Source organism: Pristiophorus japonicus, chromosome 8 (genome assembly GCF_044704955.1).
Source record: "Pristiophorus japonicus isolate sPriJap1 chromosome 8, sPriJap1.hap1, whole genome shotgun sequence".
In the NCBI taxonomy this organism is placed as follows: Eukaryota; Metazoa; Chordata; class Chondrichthyes; family Pristiophoridae; genus Pristiophorus; species Pristiophorus japonicus.
This window is the reverse complement of record NC_091984.1, coordinates 174,873,593-174,894,908: the sequence shown is the minus strand read 5'-3', so window position 1 is coordinate 174,894,908 and position 21,316 is coordinate 174,873,593. Positions and strand designations below refer to the sequence as shown.

Below are 21,316 nucleotides of genomic sequence, written 5' to 3'. Positions count from 1 at the left end.
GGCTCTGGTGCCTTTTATACTGGCAAAATGTGTTAATGTCGGAAGTAACATTGCAAGTAATTCCCTGCCTGAGGAACGGAGCAGATTTGAGCAGCCTTTGTGTGGAAGAAATCTCATTCTTTGACAGTGGTGCCCTTTTTCTGAGAACCACCACTGTCTGCAGTGGGATTGAAAGCCACAGTACGAGAAAGCAACGTGGAATTCAGCAACGCGGGAGGATAAAAATGTCATGCTTTGAGTCTGCTGCTTTTTAGTGTGGGAATGGGTTGAAAGGAGAAGTCTAATTTTAAACCCTATCCCCGAGAACAGGGTTAGAATGTGATAAGTTTAGAGAGCAAAACAAGTTGGTCTGTGGGCGGTGCGGTGCCTTTCGCTTATTGGCAAACGCCAATAGCGTTGAGGAGCTTGAGGTGACCACTTGCAAATTTAAAGCCAGTTGAGCAGGCTTTTTGACGCTGGCTGGCATTTGTCTGGATAAAAAGTTAATGTCAGAAGTGGGATTCGAACCCACGCCCCTAGAAAGGGACCAGAATACACCAACCTTTGGTAAGGTAAGGATTAACAGTCCTTGAGTCTGGCGCCTTAGACCACTCGGCCATCCTGACAATGGTCGTGCAGCAGCTGCAGGAAAATGTGCTGCAAATTCTGCACACTTACTGAGCAGCCTCACAATTCTTCCTCCTGTGCAAACACACAACGCACACATTCTTACGACAGGACTTAACAGGCAGCGCCAGTCATTAAGTTCATCATCCCTGCAATGCAACCAACATTCAAACACAGGTATTTCTCGCAACAGCTCGCATTTTGTCAGCTATCGGGTAACATTTTCTGTATTGTATTTCGAAAGCGCCTTTCATGACCGAACGACGTCCCAAGGCGCTTCACAGCCAATGAAGTATTGTAAAAGTGAAGGCACTGTTGCAATGTGGGGAACGCCGCAGCCAGTTTGCACACAGCAAGATCCCACAAACGGCAATGTGATCATGACCAGATAATCTGGTTTTGTCAGTGATGTTGATGTCGGAATAAATATTGAATGAAGGTTGTAACTGCTTCGTTCCAACGTGCACCTAATTACTGGTGTTGCCCTGTGGACCTGTATGCTGCAAAATCATTTCTCGAGAGTTTACCGTCTGCCACTTCAATGGCCTTGATTATTATCTTGCCCAAAGCAAAGTCACATTTCACTCACCGGTCACTAGTTCCAGAACGGAAACTGCTGCCAGTGGTAGCGTGGCCGAGCGGTCTAAGGCGCTGGATTAAGGCTCCAGTCTCTTCGGAGGCGTGGGTTCGAATCCCACCGCTGCCAGAATTTGTGGCGTGTAATATTTGCGCCCCTTCACCGCGAGCCATGAAGCAGTCGGCTCCCGCTGTGTTGTGATATGACTATTTTGGTGTGGAAAAGAGGTTGAGCTGAGAACGGTGCCTTCAGTTTGTTGCCACTTGTAAATTGAAGGCCAGTTCAACAGGCCTTTTGACGCTGGCTGCATTTGTGTGGGGAAAAATGTCACGTCAGAGGTGGGATTGCAACCCACGCCCCTAGAAAGGGACCGGAATTCGCCGACCTTTGGTCAGTTAAGGATTAACAGTCTTTGAGTCTGGCGCCTCACTCCACTCGGCCTTCCTGACACTATTGTGCCCTTGGCCGTAAGCATCAGTCTGAGCATTGAAAGGCCTCGGTCCACCAAGGCATCGACTCTGGCAACTTTCACATGCTAATACCTGACTTGTTTGGCTCTGGTGCCTTTTATACTGGCAAAATGTGTTAATGTCGGAAGTAACATTGCAAGTAATTCCCTGCCTGAGGAACGGAGCAGATTTGAGCAGCCTTTGTGTGGAAGAAATCTCATTCTTTGACAGTGGTGCCCTTTTTCTGAGAACCACCACTGTCTGCAGTGGGATTGAAAGCCACAGTACGAGAAAGCAACGTGGAATTCAGCAACGCGGGAGGATAAAAATGTCATGCTTTGAGTCTGCTGCTTTTTAGTGTGGGAATGGGTTGAAAGGAGAAGTCTGATTTTAAACCCTATCCCCGAGAACAGGGTTAGAATGTGATAAGTTTAGAGAGCAAAACAAGTTGGTCTGTGGGCGGTGCGGTGCCTTTCGCTTATTGGCAAACGCCAATAGCGTTGAGGAGCTTGAGGTGACCACTTGCAAATTTAAAGCCAGTTGAGCAGGCTTTTTGACGCTGGCTGGCATTTGTCTGGATAAAAAGTTAATGTCAGAAGTGGGATTCGAACCCACGCCCCTAGAAAGGGACCAGAATACACCAACCTTTGGTAAGGTAAGGATTAACAGTCCTTGAGTCTGGCGCCTTAGACCACTCGGCCATCCTGACAATGGTCGTGCAGCAGCTGCAGGAAAATGTGCTGCAAATTCTGCACACTTACTGAGCAGCCTCACAATTCTTCCTCCTGTGCAAACACACAACGCACACATTCTTACGACAGGACTTAACAGGCAGCGCCAGTCATTAAGTTCATCATCCCTGCAATGCAACCAACATTCAAACACAGGTATTTCTCGCAACAGCTCGCATTTTGTCAGCTATCGGGTAACATTTTCTGTATTGTATTTCGAAAGCGCCTTTCATGACCGAACGACGTCCCAAGGCGCTTCACAGCCAATGAAGTATTGTAAAAGTGAAGGCACTGTTGCAATGTGGGGAACGCCGCAGCCAGTTTGCACACAGCAAGATCCCACAAACGGCAATGTGATCATGACCAGATAATCTGGTTTTGTCAGTGATGTTGATGTCGGAATAAATATTGAATGAAGGTTGTAACTGCTTCGTTCCAACGTGCACCTAATTACTGGTGTTGCCCTGTGGACCTGTATGCTGCAAAATCATTTCTCGAGAGTTTACCGTCTGCCACTTCAATGGCCTTGATTATTATCTTGCCCAAAGCAAAGTCACATTTCACTCACCGGTCACTAGTTCCAGAACGGAAACTGCTGCCAGTGGTAGCGTGGCCGAGCGGTCTAAGGCGCTGGATTAAGGCTCCAGTCTCTTCGGAGGCAGTGGGTTCGAATCCCACCGCTGCCAGAATTTGTGGCGTGTAATATTTGCGCCCCTTCACCGCGAGCCATGAAGCAGTCGGCTCCCGCTGTGTTGTGATATGACTATTTTGGTGTGGAAAAGAGGTTGAGCGGAGAACGGTGCCTTCAGTTTGTTGGCAAACCGTTGAAGAGTTTGATGTTGCCACTTGTAAATTGAAGGCCAGTTCAACAGGCCTTTTGACGCTGGCTGCATTTGTGTGGGGAAAAATGTCACGTCAGAGGTGGGATTGCAACCCACGCCCCTAGAAAGGGACCGGAATTCGCCGACCTTTGGTCAGTTAAGGATTAACAGTCTTTGAGTCTGGCGCCTCACTCCACTCGGCTTTCCTGACACTATTGTGCCCTTGGCCGTAAGCATCAGTCTGAGCATTGAAAGGCCTCGGTCCACCAAGGCATCGACTCTGGCAACTTTCACATGCTAATACCTGACTTGTTTGGCTCTGGTGCCTTTTATACTGGCAAAATGTGTTAATGTCGGAAGTAACATTGCAAGTAATTCCCTGCCTGAGGAACGGAGCAGATTTGAGCAGCCTTTGTGTGGAAGAAATCTCATTCTTTGACAGTGGTGCCCTTTTTCTGAGAACCACCACTGTCTGCAGTGGGATTGAAAGCCACAGTACGAGAAAGCAACGTGGAATTCAGCAACGCGGGAGGATAAAAATGTCATGCTTTGAGTCTGCTGCTTTTTAGTGTGGGAATGGGTTGAAAGGAGAAGTCTAATTTTAAACCCTATCCCCGAGAACAGGGTTAGAATGTGATAAGTTTAGAGAGCAAAACAAGTTGGTCTGTGGGCGGTGCGGTGCCTTTCGCTTATTGGCAAACGCCAATAGCGTTGAGGAGCTTGAGGTGACCACTTGCAAATTTAAAGCCAGTTGAGCAGGCTTTTTGACGCTGGCTGGCATTTGTCTGGATAAAAAGTTAATGTCAGAAGTGGGATTCGAACCCACGCCCCTAGAAAGGGACCAGAATACACCAACCTTTGGTAAGGTAAGGATTAACAGTCCTTGAGTCTGGCGCCTTAGACCACTCGGCCATCCTGACAATGGTCGTGCAGCAGCTGCAGGAAAATGTGCTGCAAATTCTGCACACTTACTGAGCAGCCTCACAATTCTTCCTCCTGTGCAAACACACAACGCACACATTCTTACGACAGGACTTAACAGGCAGCGCCAGTCATTAAGTTCATCATCCCTGCAATGCAACCAACATTCAAACACAGGTATTTCTCGCAACAGCTCGCATTTTGTCAGCTATCGGGTAACATTTTCTGTATTGTATTTCGAAAGCGCCTTTCATGACCGAACGACGTCCCAAGGCGCTTCACAGCCAATGAAGTATTGTAAAAGTGAAGGCACTGTTGCAATGTGGGGAACGCCGCAGCCAGTTTGCACACAGCAAGATCCCACAAACGGCAATGTGATCATGACCAGATAATCTGGTTTTGTCAGTGATGTTGATGTCGGAATAAATATTGAATGAAGGTTGTAACTGCTTCGTTCCAACGTGCACCTAATTACTGGTGTTGCCCTGTGGACCTGTATGCTGCAAAATCATTTCTCGAGAGTTTACCGTCTGCCACTTCAATGGCCTTGATTATTATCTTGCCCAAAGCAAAGTCACATTTCACTCACCGGTCACTAGTTCCAGAACGGAAACTGCTGCCAGTGGTAGCGTGGCCGAGCGGTCTAAGGCGCTGGATTAAGGCTCCAGTCTCTTCGGAGGCGTGGGTTCGAATCCCACCGCTGCCAGAATTTGTGGCGTGTAATATTTGCGCCCCTTCACCGCGAGCCATGAAGCAGTCGGCTCCCGCTGTGTTGTGATATGACTATTTTGGTGTGGAAAAGAGGTTGAGCTGAGAACGGTGCCTTCAGTTTGTTGCCACTTGTAAATTGAAGGCCAGTTCAACAGGCCTTTTGACGCTGGCTGCATTTGTGTGGGGAAAAATGTCACGTCAGAGGTGGGATTGCAACCCACGCCCCTAGAAAGGGACCGGAATTCGCCGACCTTTGGTCAGTTAAGGATTAACAGTCTTTGAGTCTGGCGCCTCACTCCACTCGGCCTTCCTGACACTATTGTGCCCTTGGCCGTAAGCATCAGTCTGAGCATTGAAAGGCCTCGGTCCACCAAGGCATCGACTCTGGCAACTTTCACATGCTAATACCTGACTTGTTTGGCTCTGGTGCCTTTTATACTGGCAAAATGTGTTAATGTCGGAAGTAACATTGCAAGTAATTCCCTGCCTGAGGAACGGAGCAGATTTGAGCAGCCTTTGTGTGGAAGAAATCTCATTCTTTGACAGTGGTGCCCTTTTTCTGAGAACCACCACTGTCTGCAGTGGGATTGAAAGCCACAGTACGAGAAAGCAACGTGGAATTCAGCAACGCGGGAGGATAAAAATGTCATGCTTTGAGTCTGCTGCTTTTTAGTGTGGGAATGGGTTGAAAGGAGAAGTCTGATTTTAAACCCTATCCCCGAGAACAGGGTTAGAATGTGATAAGTTTAGAGAGCAAAACAAGTTGGTCTGTGGGCGGTGCGGTGCCTTTCGCTTATTGGCAAACGCCAATAGCGTTGAGGAGCTTGAGGTGACCACTTGCAAATTTAAAGCCAGTTGAGCAGGCTTTTTGACGCTGGCTGGCATTTGTCTGGATAAAAAGTTAATGTCAGAAGTGGGATTCGAACCCACGCCCCTAGAAAGGGACCAGAATACACCAACCTTTGGTAAGGTAAGGATTAACAGTCCTTGAGTCTGGCGCCTTAGACCACTCGGCCATCCTGACAATGGTCGTGCAGCAGCTGCAGGAAAATGTGCTGCAAATTCTGCACACTTACTGAGCAGCCTCACAATTCTTCCTCCTGTGCAAACACACAACGCACACATTCTTACGACAGGACTTAACAGGCAGCGCCAGTCATTAAGTTCATCATCCCTGCAATGCAACCAACATTCAAACACAGGTATTTCTCGCAACAGCTCGCATTTTGTCAGCTATCGGGTAACATTTTCTGTATTGTATTTCGAAAGCGCCTTTCATGACCGAACGACGTCCCAAGGCGCTTCACAGCCAATGAAGTATTGTAAAAGTGAAGGCACTGTTGCAATGTGGGGAACGCCGCAGCCAGTTTGCACACAGCAAGATCCCACAAACGGCAATGTGATCATGACCAGATAATCTGGTTTTGTCAGTGATGTTGATGTCGGAATAAATATTGAATGAAGGTTGTAACTGCTTCGTTCCAACGTGCACCTAATTACTGGTGTTGCCCTGTGGACCTGTATGCTGCAAAATCATTTCTCGAGAGTTTACCGTCTGCCACTTCAATGGCCTTGATTATTATCTTGCCCAAAGCAAAGTCACATTTCACTCACCGGTCACTAGTTCCAGAACGGAAACTGCTGCCAGTGGTAGCGTGGCCGAGCGGTCTAAGGCGCTGGATTAAGGCTCCAGTCTCTTCGGAGGCAGTGGGTTCGAATCCCACCGCTGCCAGAATTTGTGGCGTGTAATATTTGCGCCCCTTCACCGCGAGCCATGAAGCAGTCGGCTCCCGCTGTGTTGTGATATGACTATTTTGGTGTGGAAAAGAGGTTGAGCGGAGAACGGTGCCTTCAGTTTGTTGGCAAACCGTTGAAGAGTTTGATGTTGCCACTTGTAAATTGAAGGCCAGTTCAACAGGCCTTTTGACGCTGGCTGCATTTGTGTGGGGAAAAATGTCACGTCAGAGGTGGGATTGCAACCCACGCCCCTAGAAAGGGACCGGAATTCGCCGACCTTTGGTCAGTTAAGGATTAACAGTCTTTGAGTCTGGCGCCTCACTCCACTCGGCTTTCCTGACACTATTGTGCCCTTGGCCGTAAGCATCAGTCTGAGCATTGAAAGGCCTCGGTCCACCAAGGCATCGACTCTGGCAACTTTCACATGCTAATACCTGACTTGTTTGGCTCTGGTGCCTTTTATACTGGCAAAATGTGTTAATGTCGGAAGTAACATTGCAAGTAATTCCCTGCCTGAGGAACGGAGCAGATTTGAGCAGCCTTTGTGTGGAAGAAATCTCATTCTTTGACAGTGGTGCCCTTTTTCTGAGAACCACCACTGTCTGCAGTGGGATTGAAAGCCACAGTACGAGAAAGCAACGTGGAATTCAGCAACGCGGGAGGATAAAAATGTCATGCTTTGAGTCTGCTGCTTTTTAGTGTGGGAATGGGTTGAAAGGAGAAGTCTAATTTTAAACCCTATCCCCGAGAACAGGGTTAGAATGTGATAAGTTTAGAGAGCAAAACAAGTTGGTCTGTGGGCGGTGCGGTGCCTTTCGCTTATTGGCAAACGCCAATAGCGTTGAGGAGCTTGAGGTGACCACTTGCAAATTTAAAGCCAGTTGAGCAGGCTTTTTGACGCTGGCTGGCATTTGTCTGGATAAAAAGTTAATGTCAGAAGTGGGATTCGAACCCACGCCCCTAGAAAGGGACCAGAATACACCAACCTTTGGTAAGGTAAGGATTAACAGTCCTTGAGTCTGGCGCCTTAGACCACTCGGCCATCCTGACAATGGTCGTGCAGCAGCTGCAGGAAAATGTGCTGCAAATTCTGCACACTTACTGAGCAGCCTCACAATTCTTCCTCCTGTGCAAACACACAACGCACACATTCTTACGACAGGACTTAACAGGCAGCGCCAGTCATTAAGTTCATCATCCCTGCAATGCAACCAACATTCAAACACAGGTATTTCTCGCAACAGCTCGCATTTTGTCAGCTATCGGGTAACATTTTCTGTATTGTATTTCGAAAGCGCCTTTCATGACCGAACGACGTCCCAAGGCGCTTCACAGCCAATGAAGTATTGTAAAAGTGAAGGCACTGTTGCAATGTGGGGAACGCCGCAGCCAGTTTGCACACAGCAAGATCCCACAAACGGCAATGTGATCATGACCAGATAATCTGGTTTTGTCAGTGATGTTGATGTCGGAATAAATATTGAATGAAGGTTGTAACTGCTTCGTTCCAACGTGCACCTAATTACTGGTGTTGCCCTGTGGACCTGTATGCTGCAAAATCATTTCTCGAGAGTTTACCGTCTGCCACTTCAATGGCCTTGATTATTATCTTGCCCAAAGCAAAGTCACATTTCACTCACCGGTCACTAGTTCCAGAACGGAAACTGCTGCCAGTGGTAGCGTGGCCGAGCGGTCTAAGGCGCTGGATTAAGGCTCCAGTCTCTTCGGAGGCGTGGGTTCGAATCCCACCGCTGCCAGAATTTGTGGCGTGTAATATTTGCGTCCCTTCACCGCGAGCCATGAAGCAGTCGGCTCCCGCTGTGTTGTGATATGACTATTTTGGTGTGGAAAAGAGGTTGAGCTGAGAACGGTGCCTTCAGTTTGTTGGCAAACCGTTGAAGAGTTTGATGTTGCCACTTGTAAATTGAAGGCCAGTTCAACAGGCCTTTTGACGCTGGCTGCATTTGTGTGGGGAAAAATGTCACGTCAGAGGTGGGATTGCAACCCACGCCCCTAGAAAGGGACCGGAATTCGCCGACCTTTGGTCAGTTAAGGATTAACAGTCTTTGAGTCTGGCGCCTCACTCCACTCGGCCTTCCTGACACTATTGTGCCCTTGGCCGTAAGCATCAGTCTGAGCATTGAAAGGCCTCGGTCCACCAAGGCATCGACTCTGGCAACTTTCACATGCTAATACCTGACTTGTTTGGCTCTGGTGCCTTTTATACTGGCAAAATGTGTTAATGTCGGAAGTAACATTGCAAGTAATTCCCTGCCTGAGGAACGGAGCAGATTTGAGCAGCCTTTGTGTGGAAGAAATCTCATTCTTTGACAGTGGTGCCCTTTTTCTGAGAACCACCACTGTCTGCAGTGGGATTGAAAGCCACAGTACGAGAAAGCAACGTGGAATTCAGCAACGCGGGAGGATAAAAATGTCATGCTTTGAGTCTGCTGCTTTTTAGTGTGGGAATGGGTTGAAAGGAGAAGTCTAATTTTAAACCCTATCCCCGAGAACAGGGTTAGAATGTGATAAGTTTAGAGAGCAAAACAAGTTGGTCTGTGGGCGGTGCGGTGCCTTTCGCTTATTGGCAAACGCCAATAGCGTTGAGGAGCTTGAGGTGACCACTTGCAAATTTAAAGCCAGTTGAGCAGGCTTTTTGACGCTGGCTGGCATTTGTCTGGATAAAAAGTTAATGTCAGAAGTGGGATTCGAACCCACGCCCCTAGAAAGGGACCAGAATACACCAACCTTTGGTAAGGTAAGGATTAACAGTCCTTGAGTCTGGCGCCTTAGACCACTCGGCCATCCTGACAATGGTCGTGCAGCAGCTGCAGGAAAATGTGCTGCAAATTCTGCACACTTACTGAGCAGCCTCACAATTCTTCCTCCTGTGCAAACACACAACGCACACATTCTTACGACAGGACTTAACAGGCAGCGCCAGTCATTAAGTTCATCATCCCTGCAATGCAACCAACATTCAAACACAGGTATTTCTCGCAACAGCTCGCATTTTGTCAGCTATCGGGTAACATTTTCTGTATTGTATTTCGAAAGCGCCTTTCATGACCGAACGACGTCCCAAGGCGCTTCACAGCCAATGAAGTATTGTAAAAGTGAAGGCACTGTTGCAATGTGGGGAACGCCGCAGCCAGTTTGCACACAGCAAGATCCCACAAACGGCAATGTGATCATGACCAGATAATCTGGTTTTGTCAGTGATGTTGATGTCGGAATAAATATTGAATGAAGGTTGTAACTGCTTCGTTCCAACGTGCACCTAATTACTGGTGTTGCCCTGTGGACCTGTATGCTGCAAAATCATTTCTCGAGAGTTTACCGTCTGCCACTTCAATGGCCTTGATTATTATCTTGCCCAAAGCAAAGTCACATTTCACTCACCGGTCACTAGTTCCAGAACGGAAACTGCTGCCAGTGGTAGCGTGGCCGATCGGTCTAAGGCGCTGGATTAAGGCTCCCGTCTCTTCGGAGGCGTGGGTTCGAATCCCACCGCTGCCAGAATTTGTGGCGTGTAATATTTGCGCCCCTTCACCGCGAGCCATGAAGCAGTCGGCTCCCGCTGTGTTGTGATATGACTATTTTGGTGTGGAAAAGAGGTTGAGCTGAGAACGGTGCCTTCAGTTTGTTGGCAAACCGTTGAAGAGTTTGATGTTGCCACTTGTAAATTGAAGGCCAGTTCAACAGGCCTTTTGACGCTGGCTGCATTTGTGTGGGGAAAAATGTCACGTCAGAGGTGGGATTGCAACCCACGCCCCTAGAAAGGGACCGGAATTCGCCGACCTTTGGTCAGTTAAGGATTAACAGTCTTTGAGTCTGGCGCCTCACTCCACTCGGCCTTCCTGACACTATTGTGCCCTTGGCCGTAAGCATCAGTCTGAGCATTGAAAGGCCTCGGTCCACCAAGGCATCGACTCTGGCAACTTTCACATGCTAATACCTGACTTGTTTGGCTCTGGTGCCTTTTATACTGGCAAAATGTGTTAATGTCGGAAGTAACATTGCAAGTAATTCCCTGCCTGAGGAACGGAGCAGATTTGAGCAGCCTTTGTGTGGAAGAAATCTCATTCTTTGACAGTGGTGCCCTTTTTCTGAGAACCACCACTGTCTGCAGTGGGATTGAAAGCCACAGTACGAGAAAGCAACGTGGAATTCAGCAACGCGGGAGGATAAAAATGTCATGCTTTGAGTCTGCTGCTTTTTAGTGTGGGAATGGGTTGAAAGGAGAAGTCTGATTTTAAACCCTATCCCCGAGAACAGGGTTAGAATGTGATAAGTTTAGAGAGCAAAACAAGTTGGTCTGTGGGCGGTGCGGTGCCTTTCGCTTATTGGCAAACGCCAATAGCGTTGAGGAGCTTGAGGTGACCACTTGCAAATTTAAAGCCAGTTGAGCAGGCTTTTTGACGCTGGCTGGCATTTGTCTGGATAAAAAGTTAATGTCAGAAGTGGGATTCGAACCCACGCCCCTAGAAAGGGACCAGAATACACCAACCTTTGGTAAGGTAAGGATTAACAGTCCTTGAGTCTGGCGCCTTAGACCACTCGGCCATCCTGACAATGGTCGTGCAGCAGCTGCAGGAAAATGTGCTGCAAATTCTGCACACTTACTGAGCAGCCTCACAATTCTTCCTCCTGTGCAAACACACAACGCACACATTCTTACGACAGGACTTAACAGGCAGCGCCAGTCATTAAGTTCATCATCCCTGCAATGCAACCAACATTCAAACACAGGTATTTCTCGCAACAGCTCGCATTTTGTCAGCTATCGGGTAACATTTTCTGTATTGTATTTCGAAAGCGCCTTTCATGACCGAACGACGTCCCAAGGCGCTTCACAGCCAATGAAGTATTGTAAAAGTGAAGGCACTGTTGCAATGTGGGGAACGCCGCAGCCAGTTTGCACACAGCAAGATCCCACAAACGGCAATGTGATCATGACCAGATAATCTGGTTTTGTCAGTGATGTTGATGTCGGAATAAATATTGAATGAAGGTTGTAACTGCTTCGTTCCAACGTGCACCTAATTACTGGTGTTGCCCTGTGGACCTGTATGCTGCAAAATCATTTCTCGAGAGTTTACCGTCTGCCACTTCAATGGCCTTGATTATTATCTTGCCCAAAGCAAAGTCACATTTCACTCACCGGTCACTAGTTCCAGAACGGAAACTGCTGCCAGTGGTAGCGTGGCCGAGCGGTCTAAGGCGCTGGATTAAGGCTCCAGTCTCTTCGGAGGCAGTGGGTTCGAATCCCACCGCTGCCAGAATTTGTGGCGTGTAATATTTGCGCCCCTTCACCGCGAGCCATGAAGCAGTCGGCTCCCGCTGTGTTGTGATATGACTATTTTGGTGTGGAAAAGAGGTTGAGCGGAGAACGGTGCCTTCAGTTTGTTGGCAAACCGTTGAAGAGTTTGATGTTGCCACTTGTAAATTGAAGGCCAGTTCAACAGGCCTTTTGACGCTGGCTGCATTTGTGTGGGGAAAAATGTCACGTCAGAGGTGGGATTGCAACCCACGCCCCTAGAAAGGGACCGGAATTCGCCGACCTTTGGTCAGTTAAGGATTAACAGTCTTTGAGTCTGGCGCCTCACTCCACTCGGCTTTCCTGACACTATTGTGCCCTTGGCCGTAAGCATCAGTCTGAGCATTGAAAGGCCTCGGTCCACCAAGGCATCGACTCTGGCAACTTTCACATGCTAATACCTGACTTGTTTGGCTCTGGTGCCTTTTATACTGGCAAAATGTGTTAATGTCGGAAGTAACATTGCAAGTAATTCCCTGCCTGAGGAACGGAGCAGATTTGAGCAGCCTTTGTGTGGAAGAAATCTCATTCTTTGACAGTGGTGCCCTTTTTCTGAGAACCACCACTGTCTGCAGTGGGATTGAAAGCCACAGTACGAGAAAGCAACGTGGAATTCAGCAACGCGGGAGGATAAAAATGTCATGCTTTGAGTCTGCTGCTTTTTAGTGTGGGAATGGGTTGAAAGGAGAAGTCTAATTTTAAACCCTATCCCCGAGAACAGGGTTAGAATGTGATAAGTTTAGAGAGCAAAACAAGTTGGTCTGTGGGCGGTGCGGTGCCTTTCGCTTATTGGCAAACGCCAATAGCGTTGAGGAGCTTGAGGTGACCACTTGCAAATTTAAAGCCAGTTGAGCAGGCTTTTTGACGCTGGCTGGCATTTGTCTGGATAAAAAGTTAATGTCAGAAGTGGGATTCGAACCCACGCCCCTAGAAAGGGACCAGAATACACCAACCTTTGGTAAGGTAAGGATTAACAGTCCTTGAGTCTGGCGCCTTAGACCACTCGGCCATCCTGACAATGGTCGTGCAGCAGCTGCAGGAAAATGTGCTGCAAATTCTGCACACTTACTGAGCAGCCTCACAATTCTTCCTCCTGTGCAAACACACAACGCACACATTCTTACGACAGGACTTAACAGGCAGCGCCAGTCATTAAGTTCATCATCCCTGCAATGCAACCAACATTCAAACACAGGTATTTCTCGCAACAGCTCGCATTTTGTCAGCTATCGGGTAACATTTTCTGTATTGTATTTCGAAAGCGCCTTTCATGACCGAACGACGTCCCAAGGCGCTTCACAGCCAATGAAGTATTGTAAAAGTGAAGGCACTGTTGCAATGTGGGGAACGCCGCAGCCAGTTTGCACACAGCAAGATCCCACAAACGGCAATGTGATCATGACCAGATAATCTGGTTTTGTCAGTGATGTTGATGTCGGAATAAATATTGAATGAAGGTTGTAACTGCTTCGTTCCAACGTGCACCTAATTACTGGTGTTGCCCTGTGGACCTGTATGCTGCAAAATCATTTCTCGAGAGTTTACCGTCTGCCACTTCAATGGCCTTGATTATTATCTTGCCCAAAGCAAAGTCACATTTCACTCACCGGTCACTAGTTCCAGAACGGAAACTGCTGCCAGTGGTAGCGTGGCCGAGCGGTCTAAGGCGCTGGATTAAGGCTCCAGTCTCTTCGGAGGCGTGGGTTCGAATCCCACCGCTGCCAGAATTTGTGGCGTGTAATATTTGCGTCCCTTCACCGCGAGCCATGAAGCAGTCGGCTCCCGCTGTGTTGTGATATGACTATTTTGGTGTGGAAAAGAGGTTGAGCTGAGAACGGTGCCTTCAGTTTGTTGGCAAACCGTTGAAGAGTTTGATGTTGCCACTTGTAAATTGAAGGCCAGTTCAACAGGCCTTTTGACGCTGGCTGCATTTGTGTGGGGAAAAATGTCACGTCAGAGGTGGGATTGCAACCCACGCCCCTAGAAAGGGACCGGAATTCGCCGACCTTTGGTCAGTTAAGGATTAACAGTCTTTGAGTCTGGCGCCTCACTCCACTCGGCCTTCCTGACACTATTGTGCCCTTGGCCGTAAGCATCAGTCTGAGCATTGAAAGGCCTCGGTCCACCAAGGCATCGACTCTGGCAACTTTCACATGCTAATACCTGACTTGTTTGGCTCTGGTGCCTTTTATACTGGCAAAATGTGTTAATGTCGGAAGTAACATTGCAAGTAATTCCCTGCCTGAGGAACGGAGCAGATTTGAGCAGCCTTTGTGTGGAAGAAATCTCATTCTTTGACAGTGGTGCCCTTTTTCTGAGAACCACCACTGTCTGCAGTGGGATTGAAAGCCACAGTACGAGAAAGCAACGTGGAATTCAGCAACGCGGGAGGATAAAAATGTCATGCTTTGAGTCTGCTGCTTTTTAGTGTGGGAATGGGTTGAAAGGAGAAGTCTAATTTTAAACCCTATCCCCGAGAACAGGGTTAGAATGTGATAAGTTTAGAGAGCAAAACAAGTTGGTCTGTGGGCGGTGCGGTGCCTTTCGCTTATTGGCAAACGCCAATAGCGTTGAGGAGCTTGAGGTGACCACTTGCAAATTTAAAGCCAGTTGAGCAGGCTTTTTGACGCTGGCTGGCATTTGTCTGGATAAAAAGTTAATGTCAGAAGTGGGATTCGAACCCACGCCCCTAGAAAGGGACCAGAATACACCAACCTTTGGTAAGGTAAGGATTAACAGTCCTTGAGTCTGGCGCCTTAGACCACTCGGCCATCCTGACAATGGTCGTGCAGCAGCTGCAGGAAAATGTGCTGCAAATTCTGCACACTTACTGAGCAGCCTCACAATTCTTCCTCCTGTGCAAACACACAACGCACACATTCTTACGACAGGACTTAACAGGCAGCGCCAGTCATTAAGTTCATCATCCCTGCAATGCAACCAACATTCAAACACAGGTATTTCTCGCAACAGCTCGCATTTTGTCAGCTATCGGGTAACATTTTCTGTATTGTATTTCGAAAGCGCCTTTCATGACCGAACGACGTCCCAAGGCGCTTCACAGCCAATGAAGTATTGTAAAAGTGAAGGCACTGTTGCAATGTGGGGAACGCCGCAGCCAGTTTGCACACAGCAAGATCCCACAAACGGCAATGTGATCATGACCAGATAATCTGGTTTTGTCAGTGATGTTGATGTCGGAATAAATATTGAATGAAGGTTGTAACTGCTTCGTTCCAACGTGCACCTAATTACTGGTGTTGCCCTGTGGACCTGTATGCTGCAAAATCATTTCTCGAGAGTTTACCGTCTGCCACTTCAATGGCCTTGATTATTATCTTGCCCAAAGCAAAGTCACATTTCACTCACCGGTCACTAGTTCCAGAACGGAAACTGCTGCCAGTGGTAGCGTGGCCGATCGGTCTAAGGCGCTGGATTAAGGCTCCAGTCTCTTCGGAGGCGTGGGTTCGAATCGCACCGCTGCCAGAATTTGTGGCGTGTAATATTTGCGCCCCTTCACCGCGAGCCATGAAGCAGTCGGCTCTCGCTGTGTTGTGATATGACTATTTTGGTGTGGAAAAGAGGTTGAGCTGAGAACGGTGCCTTCAGTTTGTTGGCAAACCGTTGAAGAGTTTGATGTTGCCACTTGTAAATTGAAGGCCAGTTCAACAGGCCTTTTGACGCTGGCTGCATTTGTGTGGGGAAAAATGTCACGTCAGAGGTGGGATTGCAACCCACGCCCCTAGAAAGGGACCGGAATTCGCCGACCTTTGGTCAGTTAAGGATTAACAGTCTTTGAGTCTGGCGCCTCACTCCACTCGGCCTTCCTGACACTATTGTGCCCTTGGCCGTAAGCATCAGTCTGAGCATTGAAAGGCCTCGGTCCACCAAGGCATCGACTCTGGCAACTTTCACATGCTAATACCTGACTTGTTTGGCTCTGGTGCCTTTTATACTGGCAAAATGTGTTAATGTCGGAAGTAACATTGCAAGTAATTCCCTGCCTGAGGAACGGAGCAGATTTGAGCAGCCTTTGTGTGGAAGAAATCTCATTCTTTGACAGTGGTGCCCTTTTTCTGAGAACCACCACTGTCTGCAGTGGGATTGAAAGCCACAGTACGAGAAAGCAACGTGGAATTCAGCAACGCGGGAGGATAAAAATGTCATGCTTTGAGTCTGCTGCTTTTTAGTGTGGGAATGGGTTGAAAGGAGAAGTCTGATTTTAAACCCTATCCCCGAGAACAGGGTTAGAATGTGATAAGTTTAGAGAGCAAAACAAGTTGGTCTGTGGGCGGTGCGGTGCCTTTCGCTTATTGGCAAACGCCAATAGCGTTGAGGAGCTTGAGGTGACCACTTGCAAATTTAAAGCCAGTTGAGCAGGCTTTTTGACGCTGGCTGGCATTTGTCTGGATAAAAAGTTAATGTCAGAAGTGGGATTCGAACCCACGCCCCTAGAAAGGGACCAGAATACACCAACCTTTGGTAAGGTAAGGATTAACAGTCCTTGAGTCTGGCGCCTTAGACCACTCGGCCATCCTGACAATGGTCGTGCAGCAGCTGCAGGAAAATGTGCTGCAAATTCTGCACACTTACTGAGCAGCCTCACAATTCTTCCTCCTGTGCAAACACACAACGCACACATTCTTACGACAGGACTTAACAGGCAGCGCCAGTCATTAAGTTCATCATCCCTGCAATGCAACCAACATTCAAACACAGGTATTTCTCGCAACAGCTCGCATTTTGTCAGCTATCGGGTAACATTTTCTGTATTGTATTTCGAAAGCGCCTTTCATGACCGAACGACGTCCCAAGGCGCTTCACAGCCAATGAAGTATTGTAAAAGTGAAGGCACTGTTGCAATGTGGGGAACGCCGCAGCCAGTTTGCACACAGCAAGATCCCACAAACGGCAATGTGATCATGACCAGATAATCTGGTTTTGTCAGTGACGTTGATGTCGGAATAAATATTGAATGAAGGTTGTAACTGCTTCGTTCCAACGTGCACCTAATTACTGGTGTTGCCCTGTGGACCTGTATGCTGCAAAATCATTTCTCGAGAGTTTACCGTCTGCCACTTCAATGGCCTTGATTATTATCTTGCCCAAAGCAAAGTCACATTTCACTCACCGGTCACTAGTTCCAGAACGGAAACTGCTGCCAGTGGTAGCGTGGCCGAGCGGTCTAAGGCGCTGGATTAAGGCTCCAATCTCTTCGGAGGCAGTGGGTTCGAATCCCACCGCTGCCAGAATTTGTGGCGTGTAATATTTGCGCCCCTTCACCGCGAGCCATGAAGCAGTCGGCTCCCGCTGTGTTGTGATATGACTATTTTGGTGTGGAAAAGAGGTTGAGCGGAGAACGGTGCCTTCAGTTTGTTGGCAAACCGTTGAAGAGTTTGATGTTGCCACTTGTAAATTGAAGGCCAGTTCAACAGGCCTTTTGACGCTGGCTGCATTTGTGTGGGGAAAAATGTCACGTCAGAGGTGGGATTGCAACCCACGCCCCTAGAAAGGGACCGGAATTCGCCGACCTTTGGTCAGTTAAGGATTAACAGTCTTTGAGTCTGGCGCCTCACTCCACTCGGCTTTCCTGACACTATTGTGCCCTTGGCCGTAAGCATCAGTCTGAGCATTGAAAGGCCTCGGTCCACCAAGGCATCGACTCTGGCAACTTTCACATGCTAATACCTGACTTGTTTGGCTCTGGTGCCTTTTATACTGGCAAAATGTGTTAATGTCGGAAGTAACATTGCAAGTAATTCCCTGCCTGAGGAACGGAGCAGATTTGAGCAGCCTTTGTGTGGAAGAAATCTCATTCTTTGACAGTGGTGCCCTTTTTCTGAGAACCACCACTGTCTGCAGTGGGATTGAAAGCCACAGTACGAGAAAGCAACGTGGAATTCAGCAACGCGGGAGGATAAAAATGTCATGCTTTGAGTCTGCTGCTTTTTAGTGTGGGAATGGGTTGAAAGGAGAAGTCTGATTTTAAACCCTATCCCCGAGAACAGGGTTAGAATGTGATAAGTTTAGAGAGCAAAACAAGTTGGTCTGTGGGCGGTGCGGTGCCTTTCGCTTATTGGCAAACGCCAATAGCGTTGAGGAGCTTGAGGTGACCACTTGCAAATTTAAAGCCAGTTGAGCAGGCTTTTTGACGCTGGCTGGCATTTGTCTGGATAAAAAGTTAATGTCAGAAGTGGGATTCGAACCCACGCCCCTAGAAAGGGACCAGAATACACCAACCTTTGGTAAGGTAAGGATTAACAGTCCTTGAGTCTGGCGCCTTAGACCACTCGGCCATCCTGACAATGGTCGTGCAGCAGCTGCAGGAAAATGTGCTGCAAATTCTGCACACTTACTGAGCAGCCTCACAATTCTTCCTCCTGTGCAAACACACAACGCACACATTCTTACGACAGGACTTAACAGGCAGCGCCAGTCATTAAGTTCATCATCCCTGCAATGCAACCAACATTCAAACACAGGTATTTCTCGCAACAGCTCGCATTTTGTCAGCTATCGGGTAACATTTTCTGTATTGTATTTCGAAAGCGCCTTTCATGACCGAACGACGTCCCAAGGCGCTTCACAGCCAATGAAGTATTGTAAAAGTGAAGGCACTGTTGCAATGTGGGGAACGCCGCAGCCAGTTTGCACACAGCAAGATCCCACAAACGGCAATGTGATCATGACCAGATAATCTGGTTTTGTCAGTGACGTTGATGTCGGAATAAATATTGAATGAAGGTTGTAACTGCTTCGTTCCAACGTGCACCTAATTACTGGTGTTGCCCTGTGGACCTGTATGCTGCAAAATCATTTCTCGAGAGTTTACCGTCTGCCACTTCAATGGCCTTGATTATTATCTTGCCCAAAGCAAAGTCACATTTCACTCACCGGTCACTAGTTCCAGAACGGAAACTGCTGCCAGTGGTAGCGTGGCCGAGCGGTCTAAGGCGCTGGATTAAGGCTCCAGTCTCTTCGGAGGCAGTGGGTTCGAATCCCACCGCTGCCAGAATTTGTGGCGTGTAATATTTGCGCCCCTTCACCGCGAGCCATGAAGCAGTCGGCTCCCGCTGTGTTGTGATATGACTATTTTGGTGTGGAAAAGAGGTTGAGCTGAGAACGGTGCCTTCAGTTTGTTGGCAAACCGTTGAAGAGTTTGATGTTGCCACTTGTAAATTGAAGGCCAGTTCAACAGGCCTTTTGACGCTGGCTGCATTTGTGTGGGGAAAAATGTCACGTCAGAGGTGGGATTGCAACCCACGCCCCTAGAAAGGGACCGGAATTCGCCGACCTTTGGTCAGTTAAGGATTAACAGTCTTTGAGTCTGGCGCCTCACTCCACTCGGCCTTCCTGACACTATTGTGCCCTTGGCCGTAAGCATCAGTCTGAGCATTGAAAGGCCTCGGTCCACCAAGGCATCGACTCTGGCAACTTTCACATGCTAATACCTGACTTGTTTGGCTCTGGTGCCTTTTATACTGGCAAAATGTGTTAATGTCGGAAGTAACATTGCAAGTAATTCCCTGCCTGAGGAACGGAGCAGATTTGAGCAGCCTTTGTGTGGAAGAAATCTCATTCTTTGACAGTGGTGCCCTTTTTCTGAGAACCACCACTGTCTGCAGTGGGATTGAAAGCCACAGTACGAGAAAGCAACGTGGAATTCAGCAACGCGGGAGGATAAAAATGTCATGCTTTGAGTCTGCTGCTTTTTAGTGTGGGAATGGGTTGAAAGGAGAAGTCTGATTTTAAACCCTATCCCCGAGAACAGGGTTAGAATGTGATAAGTTTAGAGAGCAAAACAAGTTGGTCTGTGGGCGGTGCGGTGCCTTTCGCTTATTGGCAAACGCCAATAGCGTTGAGGAGCTTGAGGTGACCACTTGCAAATTTAAAGCCAGTTGAGCAGGCTTTTTGACGCTGGCTGGCATTTGTCTGGATAAAAAGTTAATGTCAGAAGTGGGATTCGAACCCACGCCCCTAGAAAGGGACCAGAATACACCAACCTTTGGTAAGGTAAGGATTAACAGTCCTTGAGTCTGGCGCCTTAGACCACTCGGCCATCCTGACAATGGTCGTGCAGCAGCTGCAGGAAAATGTGCTGCAAATTCTGCACACTTACTGAGCAGCCTCACAATTCTTCCTCCTGTGCAAACACACAACGCACACATTCTTACGACAGGACTTAACAGGCAGCGCCAGTCATTAAGTTCATCATCCCTGCAATGCAACCAACATTCAAACACAGGTATTTCTCGCAACAGCTCGCATTTTGTCAGCTATCGGGTAACATTTTCTGTATTGTATTTCGAAAGCGCCTTTCATGACCGAACGACGTCCCAAGGCGCTTCACAGCCAATGAAGTATTGTAAAAGTGAAGGCACTGTTGCAATGTGGGGAACGCCGCAGCCAGTTTGCACACAGCAAGATCCCACAAACGGCAATGTGATCATGACCAGATAATCTGGTTTTGTCAGTGATGTTGATGTCGGAATAAATATTGAATGAAGGTTGTAACTGCTTCGTTCCAACGTGCACCTAATTACTGGTGTTGCCCTGTGGACCTGTATGCTGCAAAATCATTTCTCGAGAGTTTACCGTCTGCCACTTCAATGGCCTTGATTATTATCTTGCCCAAAGCAAAGTCACATTTCACTCACCGGTCACTAGTTCCAGAACGGAAACTGCTGCCAGTGGTAGCGTGGCCGAGCGGTCTAAGGCGCTGGATTAAGGCTCCAGTCTCTTCGGAGGCAGTGGGTTCGAATCCCACCGCTGCCAGAATTTGTGGCGTGTAATATTTGCGCCCCTTCACCGCGAGCCATGAAGCAGTCGGCTCCCGCTGTGTTGTGATATGACTATTTTGGTGTGGAAAAGAGGTTGAGCTGAGAACGGTGCCTTCAGTTTGTTGGCAAACCGTTGAAGAGTTTGATGTTGCCACTTGTAAATTGAAGGCCAGTTCAACAGGCCTTTTGACGCTGGCTGCATTTGTGTGGGGAAAAATGTCACGTCAGAGGTGGGATTGCAACCCACGCCCCTAGAAAGGGACCGGAATTCGCCGACCTTTGGTCAGTTAAGGATTAACAGTCTTTGAGTCTGGCGCCTCACTCCACTCGGCTTTCCTGACACTATTGTGCCCTTGGCCGTAAGCATCAGTCTGAGCATTGAAAGGCCTCGGTCCACCAAGGCATCGACTCTGGCAACTTTCACATGCTAATACCTGACTTGTTTGGCTCTGGTGCCTTTTATACTGGCAAAAAGGGGTTAATGTCGGAAGTAAACATTGCAAGTAATTCCTTGCCTGAGGAACGGAGCAGATTTGAGCAGCCTTTGTGTGGAAGAAATCTCATTCTTTGACAGTGGTGCCCTTTTTCTGAGAACCACCACTGTCTGCAGTGGGATTGAAAGCCACAGTACGAGAAAGCAACGTGGAATTCAGCAACGCGGGA

At 48.2% G+C, this 21,316-nt stretch overlaps 24 non-coding genes across 24 annotated transcripts; 12 read left to right on the top strand and 12 right to left on the bottom strand.

Annotated features, from left to right (window-relative positions):
• Nucleotides 1-486: 486 nt before the first annotated feature.
• trnal-caa (transfer RNA leucine (anticodon CAA)) lies at nucleotides 487-605 on the bottom strand. Its single transcript has 2 exons — nucleotides 568-605; nucleotides 487-532 (listed from the first exon to the last, which is right to left on the bottom strand). It is a non-coding gene; the product is annotated as a tRNA-Leu (tRNA).
• A 625-nt stretch (nucleotides 606-1,230) lies between these two features.
• trnal-aag (transfer RNA leucine (anticodon AAG)) lies at nucleotides 1,231-1,312 on the top strand. The gene has a single exon. It is a non-coding gene; the product is annotated as a tRNA-Leu (tRNA).
• A 910-nt stretch (nucleotides 1,313-2,222) lies between these two features.
• Nucleotides 2,223-2,341, bottom strand: trnal-caa (transfer RNA leucine (anticodon CAA)). The gene is made up of 2 exons: nucleotides 2,304-2,341; nucleotides 2,223-2,268 (listed from the first exon to the last, which is right to left on the bottom strand). It is a non-coding gene; the product is annotated as a tRNA-Leu (tRNA).
• A 625-nt stretch (nucleotides 2,342-2,966) lies between these two features.
• On the top strand, nucleotides 2,967-3,049 carry trnal-aag (transfer RNA leucine (anticodon AAG)). Its single transcript has one exon. It is a non-coding gene; the product is annotated as a tRNA-Leu (tRNA).
• Nucleotides 3,050-3,985: 936 nt separating this feature from the next.
• On the bottom strand, nucleotides 3,986-4,104 carry trnal-caa (transfer RNA leucine (anticodon CAA)). The gene is made up of 2 exons: nucleotides 4,067-4,104; nucleotides 3,986-4,031 (listed from the first exon to the last, which is right to left on the bottom strand). It is a non-coding gene; the product is annotated as a tRNA-Leu (tRNA).
• Nucleotides 4,105-4,729: 625 nt separating this feature from the next.
• Nucleotides 4,730-4,811, top strand: trnal-aag (transfer RNA leucine (anticodon AAG)). Its single transcript has one exon. It is a non-coding gene; the product is annotated as a tRNA-Leu (tRNA).
• A 910-nt stretch (nucleotides 4,812-5,721) lies between these two features.
• Nucleotides 5,722-5,840, bottom strand: trnal-caa (transfer RNA leucine (anticodon CAA)). The gene is made up of 2 exons: nucleotides 5,803-5,840; nucleotides 5,722-5,767 (listed from the first exon to the last, which is right to left on the bottom strand). It is a non-coding gene; the product is annotated as a tRNA-Leu (tRNA).
• Nucleotides 5,841-6,465: 625 nt separating this feature from the next.
• trnal-aag (transfer RNA leucine (anticodon AAG)) lies at nucleotides 6,466-6,548 on the top strand. Its single transcript has one exon. It is a non-coding gene; the product is annotated as a tRNA-Leu (tRNA).
• A 936-nt stretch (nucleotides 6,549-7,484) lies between these two features.
• Nucleotides 7,485-7,603, bottom strand: trnal-caa (transfer RNA leucine (anticodon CAA)). The gene is made up of 2 exons: nucleotides 7,566-7,603; nucleotides 7,485-7,530 (listed from the first exon to the last, which is right to left on the bottom strand). It is a non-coding gene; the product is annotated as a tRNA-Leu (tRNA).
• Nucleotides 7,604-8,228: 625 nt separating this feature from the next.
• Nucleotides 8,229-8,310, top strand: trnal-aag (transfer RNA leucine (anticodon AAG)). The gene has a single exon. It is a non-coding gene; the product is annotated as a tRNA-Leu (tRNA).
• Nucleotides 8,311-9,246: 936 nt separating this feature from the next.
• Nucleotides 9,247-9,365, bottom strand: trnal-caa (transfer RNA leucine (anticodon CAA)). The gene is made up of 2 exons: nucleotides 9,328-9,365; nucleotides 9,247-9,292 (listed from the first exon to the last, which is right to left on the bottom strand). It is a non-coding gene; the product is annotated as a tRNA-Leu (tRNA).
• A 625-nt stretch (nucleotides 9,366-9,990) lies between these two features.
• On the top strand, nucleotides 9,991-10,072 carry trnal-aag (transfer RNA leucine (anticodon AAG)). The gene has a single exon. It is a non-coding gene; the product is annotated as a tRNA-Leu (tRNA).
• Nucleotides 10,073-11,008: 936 nt separating this feature from the next.
• trnal-caa (transfer RNA leucine (anticodon CAA)) lies at nucleotides 11,009-11,127 on the bottom strand. The gene is made up of 2 exons: nucleotides 11,090-11,127; nucleotides 11,009-11,054 (listed from the first exon to the last, which is right to left on the bottom strand). It is a non-coding gene; the product is annotated as a tRNA-Leu (tRNA).
• Nucleotides 11,128-11,752: 625 nt separating this feature from the next.
• Nucleotides 11,753-11,835, top strand: trnal-aag (transfer RNA leucine (anticodon AAG)). The gene has a single exon. It is a non-coding gene; the product is annotated as a tRNA-Leu (tRNA).
• A 936-nt stretch (nucleotides 11,836-12,771) lies between these two features.
• On the bottom strand, nucleotides 12,772-12,890 carry trnal-caa (transfer RNA leucine (anticodon CAA)). The gene is made up of 2 exons: nucleotides 12,853-12,890; nucleotides 12,772-12,817 (listed from the first exon to the last, which is right to left on the bottom strand). It is a non-coding gene; the product is annotated as a tRNA-Leu (tRNA).
• Nucleotides 12,891-13,515: 625 nt separating this feature from the next.
• On the top strand, nucleotides 13,516-13,597 carry trnal-aag (transfer RNA leucine (anticodon AAG)). The gene has a single exon. It is a non-coding gene; the product is annotated as a tRNA-Leu (tRNA).
• A 936-nt stretch (nucleotides 13,598-14,533) lies between these two features.
• Nucleotides 14,534-14,652, bottom strand: trnal-caa (transfer RNA leucine (anticodon CAA)). The gene is made up of 2 exons: nucleotides 14,615-14,652; nucleotides 14,534-14,579 (listed from the first exon to the last, which is right to left on the bottom strand). It is a non-coding gene; the product is annotated as a tRNA-Leu (tRNA).
• Nucleotides 14,653-15,277: 625 nt separating this feature from the next.
• trnal-aag (transfer RNA leucine (anticodon AAG)) lies at nucleotides 15,278-15,359 on the top strand. Its single transcript has one exon. It is a non-coding gene; the product is annotated as a tRNA-Leu (tRNA).
• Nucleotides 15,360-16,295: 936 nt separating this feature from the next.
• Nucleotides 16,296-16,414, bottom strand: trnal-caa (transfer RNA leucine (anticodon CAA)). The gene is made up of 2 exons: nucleotides 16,377-16,414; nucleotides 16,296-16,341 (listed from the first exon to the last, which is right to left on the bottom strand). It is a non-coding gene; the product is annotated as a tRNA-Leu (tRNA).
• Nucleotides 16,415-17,039: 625 nt separating this feature from the next.
• On the top strand, nucleotides 17,040-17,122 carry trnal-aag (transfer RNA leucine (anticodon AAG)). The gene has a single exon. It is a non-coding gene; the product is annotated as a tRNA-Leu (tRNA).
• Nucleotides 17,123-18,058: 936 nt separating this feature from the next.
• Nucleotides 18,059-18,177, bottom strand: trnal-caa (transfer RNA leucine (anticodon CAA)). Its single transcript has 2 exons — nucleotides 18,140-18,177; nucleotides 18,059-18,104 (listed from the first exon to the last, which is right to left on the bottom strand). It is a non-coding gene; the product is annotated as a tRNA-Leu (tRNA).
• Nucleotides 18,178-18,802: 625 nt separating this feature from the next.
• Nucleotides 18,803-18,885, top strand: trnal-aag (transfer RNA leucine (anticodon AAG)). The gene has a single exon. It is a non-coding gene; the product is annotated as a tRNA-Leu (tRNA).
• A 936-nt stretch (nucleotides 18,886-19,821) lies between these two features.
• On the bottom strand, nucleotides 19,822-19,940 carry trnal-caa (transfer RNA leucine (anticodon CAA)). Its single transcript has 2 exons — nucleotides 19,903-19,940; nucleotides 19,822-19,867 (listed from the first exon to the last, which is right to left on the bottom strand). It is a non-coding gene; the product is annotated as a tRNA-Leu (tRNA).
• Nucleotides 19,941-20,565: 625 nt separating this feature from the next.
• On the top strand, nucleotides 20,566-20,648 carry trnal-aag (transfer RNA leucine (anticodon AAG)). The gene has a single exon. It is a non-coding gene; the product is annotated as a tRNA-Leu (tRNA).
• The last annotated feature ends 668 nt before the right edge of the window (nucleotides 20,649-21,316 follow it).